Source organism: Nycticebus coucang, chromosome 22 (assembly GCF_027406575.1).
Source record: "Nycticebus coucang isolate mNycCou1 chromosome 22, mNycCou1.pri, whole genome shotgun sequence".
Classification (NCBI taxonomy): domain Eukaryota; kingdom Metazoa; phylum Chordata; class Mammalia; order Primates; family Lorisidae; genus Nycticebus; species Nycticebus coucang.
In genome coordinates, this window is record NC_069801.1 from 6,045,999 (window position 1) to 6,055,398 (window position 9,400).

A 9,400-nucleotide genomic window follows, 5' to 3' on the forward strand; every position below is an offset into this window, starting at 1 on the left:
TCTGTTTATTATTTGTTGAAACATTCTTGCCAGTACTTATACAACTGAGTAAATGGGGCAGCGCCTGTGGCTCAGTGAGTAGGGCGCCAGCCCAATATACCGAAGGTGGCAGGTTCAAACTCGACCCCAGCCAAACTGCAACAAAAAATAGCCGGGCGTTGTGGTGGGCACCTGTAGTCACAGCTACTCGGGAGGCTGAGGCAAGAGAATCACCTAAGCCCAAGAGCTGGAGGTTGCTGTGAGCTGTGACACCACAGCACTCTACCAAGCACGACAAAGTGAGACTCCATCTCTAAAAAAAACTGACTAAATGAAGTGACTAGCAAGCTACTAAAGTGGGGTAAAAAAGAAAAACACTGATTTGACTGATGTAATTGAGAGATGGAATTAGAAATAATGGATACAATAATTTAAAATAACTCCAGAATGACATATGTATAAAGTGGGAAAAGCAGTCATTTTGCACCCTTAAAAGCACTAAAGTTCAGGGTAGTGCCTATGGCTCACGGAGTAAGGCTCCAGCCCCATATGCCGGAAGTGGGGGTTCAAACCCAGCCCAGGCCAAAAACTGCAAAAAAAAAACACTAAAGTTCAAACTCACTTGAAGAAACAGTACAGAGCAACAAAGCATTATGACAATAACACTCAGAACTTACTTCTTTATTGAGGGGGAAAAAAGCAAGCTATTTTGGTTAAGAAAGAATTTTACAATCGTTTCTCAAACTGTGTTCTATAGAATGTTAGTATCTCATGAGTAGGTCGCAAGTATTCTTTGGAGTAAGGGAAGAAAACAAAAAACCCAGACTCTCTATACTATAAGACATTTCAAAGACATTTCAGAGGCTTTAAGGCACTAATGTGCACAACAAACTTACTTGACCTCAGAATACTTAAAATATTTGCAGCATATTAGTATGCTATAAATACGGTTTGGAAACACTTGGGTAGGCAGACAGGTAGACAGGCAGGTGAGTAGATTCACAGAAAATAAAAGGATAAGATAAATGCAATAAGGGCGGCGCCTGTGGCTCAGTCGGTAAGGCGCCGGCCCCATATACCGAGGGTGACGGGTTCAAACCCGGCCCCAGCCAAACTGCAACCAAAAAATAGCCGGGCGTTGTGGCGGGCACCTGTAGTCCCAGCTACTCAGGAGGCTGAGGCAAGAGAATCGCTTAAGCCCAGGAGCTGGAGGTTGCTGTGAGCTGTGTGAGGCCACGGCACTCTACCGAGGGCCATAAAGTGAAACTCTGTCTCTACAAAAAAAAAAAAGATAAATGCAATAAAATCTCACCTAAAAAAGGGATCATAGCTGATTATCAGTTATAACTACGCAGTCCCTTAAAGCAAAATAAACTGTTAGATAGAATAAGCTATCAAAGGCAACAACAGCCATACCAAATGTTAAGGAAAATGAAGACGGGGAAAACAGGATAGGTTATAACAGAAGAAAAGAAATTCCCTTCCCATATGTCACATGGCTCAGAATATCTCCCATTCCCTCAGCTCCAACTATGCTGTCCACACAAGCATATATATTTAGGGATGACTCCCTACCCCAAGGGCCTTCCATTTGGGGGACTGGTGGGTAGCTGATTAGGTGGTCTGACCCCAACCCCTCAACCAACAGTGGTAATAACTAATAACCTATCAGATCTTCTCTTTGGGGGAATTTTAATTAAAGACACAGAAAGTCTTTCATAGTGGAAGAAAAGGCATAATGACAAAAAAGAAACTAAAGACAAAACAGCTGAGTTAATATTAATATTGAGGATTAGGTGGGCCAGCCCTGGCTGTAAAAACTGTAAGTTAGCAACATTATTGCCTTATCTGAACAGCCTCAGTAATGGCCCTCTCACGGAGAGCAGGATCACAGACTATCAGTCACACTCTCATTCAGTCCTATGTAGTGACCAATACAGAAAAGTGGGAGAGGACAGTAAGGGGTAAGAGGAAGACTGGCTCTGGATTTAAGACGAAGCATCCAATTTAAACTCACCTGAATGATGTTTTCATATATCAAACGTCTATTTAAATCAGTGGCCAGAGCCAGGGCGTTCCTCTAGGAATTAAGCCAAGCTGTTCTTGTGTGGATACACTTGCCCTGCAGCGCCAGCCAGCCTCTGCCCCAGAGGAAGGTTTCCAGGGCCTCCCCAGGCAGTTCACACACACGCAGGCACATGCTACAGTCTCATCTGAACTGTGTTCAGCCCACACACACCGAGTACTCCTTTGCTCCCCACCTCGGAAGCAGGAAGAGAATGAGACCTGTGGGAGCCTAGGAGACATGTACAGGTGTCAATGAATGAGCACACACATGCTCTGCTGAGGGTCTGTGCGGGAGTGGGTTGTCCTAGGAGGGCCTCTACCCTGTTGCTGCTTCAGGACTCTATCTAGAGAAGTTACACGGCCATGCTTGCTCACAGCTCTTTCTGCTTAGTCCAGGCCAACAATGTGAACACTGCTCCCCTTCAGAGTGGGATCCATATTGCCATACACAAGCTGGACAGCCATACAAGCCCTGGTGCTAGGGTATGGCACAACAAACTCTTCCTGCTGAGGAGGCAACAAGGCATCTGGTCACTAAAGATGAGTAGGATCCTACTCCGGTGGTATCCAGCATCCACAAGGCACTACTGACCCTGGGGCTGTTCTTCAGTAAGGCCTCACGCTCAAAGCTGAAATTTCTGTTTCACTTTGCTCCAATACTTGAGATGACTTGAAAGACTTTTTTGTCCTTACAACCAAAACAGCTTAACCAAAGCCCCTAAAAGTCACCTGTATAACATGTTTAAAGTTTAAAATTAGGACATGACCCACGGCTTCAACTTCTGATGCAAAATGCATCAAGAAGAACAGGCTATGAGGATTCCTCAAATACTAAGTGGTTTATAAATTAGAGGTTGTATCATTTTGTAATATAACCAAATGAGGAAAAATTGACCACACAGTCAAATATATTGCTTTATGGTTGCTGATATACTAGCAAATTTTACCAATCAAAAAGCATTTTACGCTGGTATAAACAGGTCACTTTTCCAATAAAACTTTTCATATTAACTGTATTTTCTGACCTAGATAACTAATGAATAGACACGTAATGTATCTTAAACCAAGTTAGCCAGACAAATCACAATTCCAACCAAACTGCAAGCTAACATATACAGTATGTTTTTTTATTTGGGCATGCTTAAGCTATTTCTAGTCAAATGTTCATTAAAATGGCCTAAGCAATCTTAACAATTTTCTAGTGCTTTTTAAATTTTCCTTATTTAAAAAACACTAGAAGTCTTTTAGATAAGAAACCAAGCACAAGCTCAAGACTAACAAACCTTCAACTCTGGAATAATTAACAGATACTAATAATTAAGAGCCAATTAAATATGATAGAAGAGGAATTCCTGGGTTTTTTGGGTTTGTTTTTGAGACAGAGTCTCACTTTGTCCCGTAGAGTCCCATGGTATCACAGCTCACAGCAACCTCAACTCTCAGGCTCAAGCGATTCTCTTGCCTGAGCCACCCCAGTAGCTGGGACTACAGGTGCTCGTGACAATGGCTGGCTATTTTTAGAGATGGGGTCTCGCTCTTGTTCAACCTGGTCCTGAACCTGTGAGCTCAAGGCAATCCATCCACCTCAGCCTCCCAGAATGCTAAAATTACAGGGGTGAGCCACTGCACCCAGCCAAAATTCCTGGTTGTTTGTTTTGTGGTTTTGTGTGTGTGTGTGTTTTGTTTTGGTTTTTGTTTGTTTTTTTTGCAGTTTTTGGCCAGGGCCAGGTTTGAACCCACCAACTCCGGTATACGGGGCCGGTATCCTATTCCTTTGAGCCACAGGCAGGGCCCTTCCTGGTTGTTAAAAAAAAAAAAAACCTATGATCAACCACAGCCCAGCATTATCAGAAACTGATTATGTAAGACAATAGTTTATTGTTTCAGGGTGTGTGTGTGTGTGTGTGTGTGTAATGAAGTTCACAGCTAGGTTACACTAATGACTTACTTAAACATTTGAATTTTCTGCTATCTTAACCTTTAAATCAACTGCATAAGTAGCTGCCAAAAGCAGTTAGTAGGAAAGCATACTACTCCCAAAAGAACTTGATATATATGACTTATTTTACTACTTAAATGTTTTTTTGATTACTGAGATTTGAACAAGATGCTAAAAGATTCAAAACTAATTTTAAAGTAGTGGATGCTTACTAAAGCCATCATAATATTTGACAGACACAGGTTTTTAAAAGGGCACAGGTTACATTCCAGTGTATATGTTTCACAGCATTTGGCATATTTCTGTTCAATATTACATATAATCATTGCACGACCTGATAATAATTACAGTCAATTTTTTTTTTTTTTTGGCTTTTTTGTTTGTTTGTTTTTGTTTTTTTGTAGAGACCGAGTTTCACTTTATGGCCCTAGGTAGAGTGCCATGGCATCACATAGCTCACAGCAACCTCCAACTCCTGGGCTTACGCGATTCTCCTGCCTCAGCCTCCCAAGCAGCTGGGACTACAGGCGCCTGCCACAACGCCCGGCTGTTTTTTTGTTGCAGTTTGGCCGGGCCTGGGTTTGAATCCGCCACCCTCGGTATATGGGGCCGGCACCCTACCGACCGAGCCACAGGTGCCGCCCTTTTTTTTGGCTTTTTTTTTGTGGTTTTTGGCCGGGGCTGGGTTTGAACCCGCCACCTCCGGCATATGGGACTGGCGCCCTACTCCTTGAGCTACAGGCCCCATCCCTTTTTTTGGCTTTTTTGACTGACCAATAAGTCAAAGTTGAAAAAGTAACTGGTATTTTTTTTTTTTTTTTTAGAGACAGAGTCTCACTTTGTCACCCTCAGTAGAGTGTTGTGGCATCACAGCTCACAGCAATCTCCAACTCCAGGGCTTAGGCGATTTTCTTGCTTCAGCCTCCCAAGTAGCCAGGACTACTAGCACCCGCCATAATGCCTGGCTATTTTTTGGTTGTCGTTTGACTGGGGCCGAGTTTGAACCGGCCACCCTCAGTATATGGGGCTAGTGCCCTACTCACTGAGCCACAGGCATCGCCAGTAACTGGTATTTTTTTCTTGATCTGGATTACCTTTTCTTTGTGAACTGGTTATCAGTTACTCTAGTTTACTTGCAACAAACATTAGCAGAGAATATATTGGACTGAAATTACTTGACTTCATTCCCACTAAATAAATTATACATTTGAACTCTTCATGTTTCATTGTAAAAGATACACAAATTTAGAGATTCTTCTGCAAAGTTTGAAAGGAAAGTAAATCAGAAATCACATCCCTAGAAGCTGGCAGTCTGAAACAAAAGATATTTACCCTACATGCACAAGTCCCCTTACCACCTCCAACCTCTCTAACATTTTATTACATTCAAACAATTGAGATAGGTTAGGATATGACATGATAAAAATCATTCAAGACATTTATCAGGCAGATTATCTATGAAACTACACCTTGGTTTACAAGCCTTTAAGCAGTTATATGGCCCTTTTCAGTGTTAACCTGTGTACACACTCTGGCCTCCAATTTTATTTTTTAAAAATCTAATCCATACAAGAAGTCATCCTATTAGACTCAATTATGTTTATTAACTTTATGTTTATATGACTACAGAAAACAATAGTATTGCAATGCAACACTATTACATATGAGAAATTGCTAATTTTAGTAGATTTCCCTATCCCAACATATCTCTACCCTCCTAACACAAGTTAAATATCTGAGAAAAACCTCTCTGCCCAGTCCTAAGATTTTACTTTCTATAGCATAAGTTTATTTGACTTTTTTTTTTTTTTTTTTTTTGAGACAGAGTCTCACTCTGCTGGCCCTCAAACTCCTGGGGGGTTCAAGCAATCCTCCTGCCTCAGCCTCCTGAGTAGCTGGGACAACAGGCGCCCTCCACAACACCCAGCTAATTTTTCCATTTTTAGTAGAGACAGAATCTTATTCTTGCTTAGGCTTATCTTGAATCCTAGGCTCAAGCAATCCTCCTGCCTCAGCCTCCCAGACTGCTAGGATTGCAGGCATGAGCCACAGCATCCAGCCCATTTAACTTTTTATTAATGACACAAATAACTTTTTGAAAAGACTGCTAGTGTATGTACAATTTCCAACAACTGGAATGCAAATAAACACACCTATTTTAATATTTCAAGACAAACTACATTCCCCATAAAAGAAGGAACAGTATCAATTCTGAGGAATCCTTGGAAGTCACAATGTGTAAATACTTCTAATAAAAGAACAAATTAATGTCAAGACACAGCCAATAATGTAATAAAGCGTCCATGCAACCATACCCGTCAAGGGGCATCTGTATTAACAGCTAGGGAAAGTGGCATTTCCAGAAAGGCACTACAACTACATTTAAAAGAAAATCATTAAGCCTCAGCCCTTAATCCCCTCCTCCACCCTCTTCCCCTGGATCTTTCAAAGCAAATTAACCAGTAGAAAGTGCTATTCTGCAACCCACACAGATTCAACCCAGCCTCCATCCTTGGGCCTGAGCTAGGTTTACCCCAGGTGGACTCTCAGCCTATTTATTCCCTGTCCAGCCTTCAGCGGAGCACCCAACACACACACAAAAAGATCTTTTCGAATAACCCGTTTACAAAACAATATTGACAGCTCAATAGACAGGCAAACCTGACCATCAAACCATCACATCACTAATAACACACGCTCATACATCATTTTGCTAAATATTAACCTCAAATACAATCTTTGTCATTTTAACTGGGACAATCTATTCCTACCTAGAAAAAAACCATGGTCACGTTTACTATACACAATAAGAGTCAAGTGAACAAATCACTGTCCCCTACAAAGTCAGGGGCAACAAGGAATACGAAAGCACTGAGAGTTGAGTACAGGACCTATAAAGAGGGGTTTTACCTTTACATACACAAAAAAGAAAGAGCAGCAGAAACCAGGGCTGCAAAGGGAAGGAGGCAGAGAAGTCTGAACATGTTTTTGAGTATCCTTTAGTTTCCAATGTACACTTCTGCCTCACAAGGTTGCAAAAAAGGCCAGACGTGAGAAGGAAGAAAACTGAAAAAGAAAAGCACCATCCCCTTCTCCTATCTTCTCTCTTCTCTTCCCAAAAGAGCTGTGTTTGCCTGTGCAAACCTAGTCCCAAATATGGGAGAGAGAAAATGAATGTGTGTATGGAAGAACAATGAGCCCTCAGCCTGGTATTGTGTGTGCGTGTGTGTGTCTGCCTCTGCCTCTTTTCCCTTCGACCTTAACAACAACAGGGAAAACTGGAAGCCAGCTTTCCACCCAGACTAGGTCACCAAAATCAACACGGTTTATAATTTACGGTAGAATTAACTCAGCAAGGAAATCCAAGGAAGGAAGTATCTACCCAAAGATGATTTTATTATTGTATAGAGCCATCCTCTCTCCCCTCCCCCAACAGACTGAGACTAAAGAAACCAGTGTACACACCAGACAAAAAGGTCTCTCTTTAAATGGAAAGCAATTATGAAAACTGTTTCAAATCTAAACATAGGATGCATTAATTCGTGTTACCTTAAAATGTCTGCTTTATAATTCACCCAGTTCATCCTTTTACATCCAATTTAAAAAATTGCTTTGGAGAAAAGCTATTTCAGTATTCATACAAAACTACTTTCTAAATGTACCTTAAAATAGCAAGACATACTGAAACATTTAAAGCACCCAGTTTCTCAAGGACACGTTTTGCTTAAATCAATGTTTGAAGTCTGTAATCCAGAAAAATTGTAAGCAAACCTTGGAAAAGAGACAGAGGAAAATGACAATTCAACAATGAATCATTTTGTTTTCCTTTCAACAACTTCTCAAGCAACCAGTTTCAAAGGAAACCTGCAATAGTTTCCCCCTCCCTCCACACACACATACACCCCAGTCTATGTAAAACTACTTATCTTCTTTCCATAACCTTAAAAAAAAAAAAACAGAAGCCACTCACACAACTTAAACAGGATAGTAAGAATTCTATTCTGCTGCAAGTGCTTTTGGATTTCACAATTTTCTAATGACGTGCAGAGAAGAGAACTAGAAATGTGGGACACAAAAGGGGAATCTTCCTCTAAGGAGAAAATGGATTATTGTAATATAAGTCCGCCCCCAAGACCCCCAAATCCACAAACATTCAAGAAATTTACAGTTTCGGTTCTTGACTTCCTTTTCTCCCACAGTTCAGCCAATGATTGAGTCACATGAAATAGTTTAACCTCAGACAAGTACAGGAGCATGCATAAGAAGCTGGAGGGAACACGGAGTCAAAAGGCACGGAGGACAGTCACCTGGCTGGACTGGACCACAGAAGTGCCCGGCCCTTTATTCCTCGCCACCTCCTGCCCTGCCCTCGCCTGGTTCCCCTCGACTTCTGCTCCAGCTTTTTCTTTCAGGCTCACCCCAGACGAGCGAGGGCTTTCACGGCCGACCCTCTCTGCTCCCCCCTCCCCCGCCAACACCCCGTCACCAGGAGAGGGGCCAAAAAAGAAAGCACACGACGCGGCACCGCCAAGTTGGAGACTTACCTTCCCCTAATGCGCTACACCATCAACAGAGGTGTCTGCGGCCCAGCTCCCGGGAAAGTGGAGGGGACGGGGCGGGAGGCCGCGGGGCGCAGGGCCGAGAGGGGCCGACCCGCTGGGACGCGACGCGGAGGGGCTACGGGGGCTTCCCTGCCGTGACCTTTACTGCGACTTGAAACTAGGCTCCCTCCTCCTCGGTCGGGCAAATCCTTCAGAAGCGGGAGCCCAGGATCATGTCTGGTTTTGTTTTTTCGGAGAGCGAGGGGGACTCCCTGAGGATGGTGGTGATTTTTTTTTTTCTCAACTAGGAGAGAAAATGAGGCAGAGACAATGTGAAGAGCGAGAGAGGGGAAGAGGAGGGGGAAGGAGGCGGGACCGAGGCCCAGCGGGGAGAGCGTCTCGGGGCGTGCAGGAGGAAGAAGGCTCCGGAGCGCGGGGGGCGGCTCGCGAGCGTCTGTGGGAGCAGCGGCACCACCGCGATGGTGGCGGAGCCGCGGCGGGGATGCTGCACCGACCCACCGCCCACTCCCAGCTCGGGCCCGGCCCACCTCGCAGTATCACGCCTCGCCATTGGCGTAGTGCGGCGTGACGCGTAAGGAGGCCGGGCCAATGGCAGGCGAAGGGCGGTCAGAGAGGGCGGGATTACTTCCTTTTTTTTTTTTTTTTTTTTTTCTTTTTAATAAAATGAGCAGAAGCGGTGGCCGAGGAGAGGCCGCGGTTCCTAGCCGCCACGACCCATCGCTGGAGGGCACGCGCTCCAGGCGGTGGCCCGGGGCGGGAGGCTGCGCTCCCCGTCCTGGGGCGCGTCTTTGTGCGAGGCCGGCCCCTAAGCGCCGCGGGCCGCACTCCGGACTCGCCCCCTTCCCCCCCGGGC

At 44.1% G+C, this 9,400-nt stretch overlaps 1 protein-coding gene across 4 annotated transcripts in view; it reads right to left on the minus strand.

The window, feature by feature from the left end:
- The window catches only part of RERE (arginine-glutamic acid dipeptide repeats), a 413,923-nt gene extending 404,896 nt beyond the window's left edge, over positions 1-9,027 (minus strand). For all 4 annotated transcript variants that reach the window (XM_053575354.1, XM_053575356.1, XM_053575353.1 and 1 more), the window contains exon 1: positions 8,530-9,027. The gene's annotated coding sequence lies outside the window, so the exon portion shown is untranslated. The remainder of the gene's footprint in view (positions 1-8,529) is intronic.
- Positions 9,028-9,400: the final 373 nt, after the last annotated feature.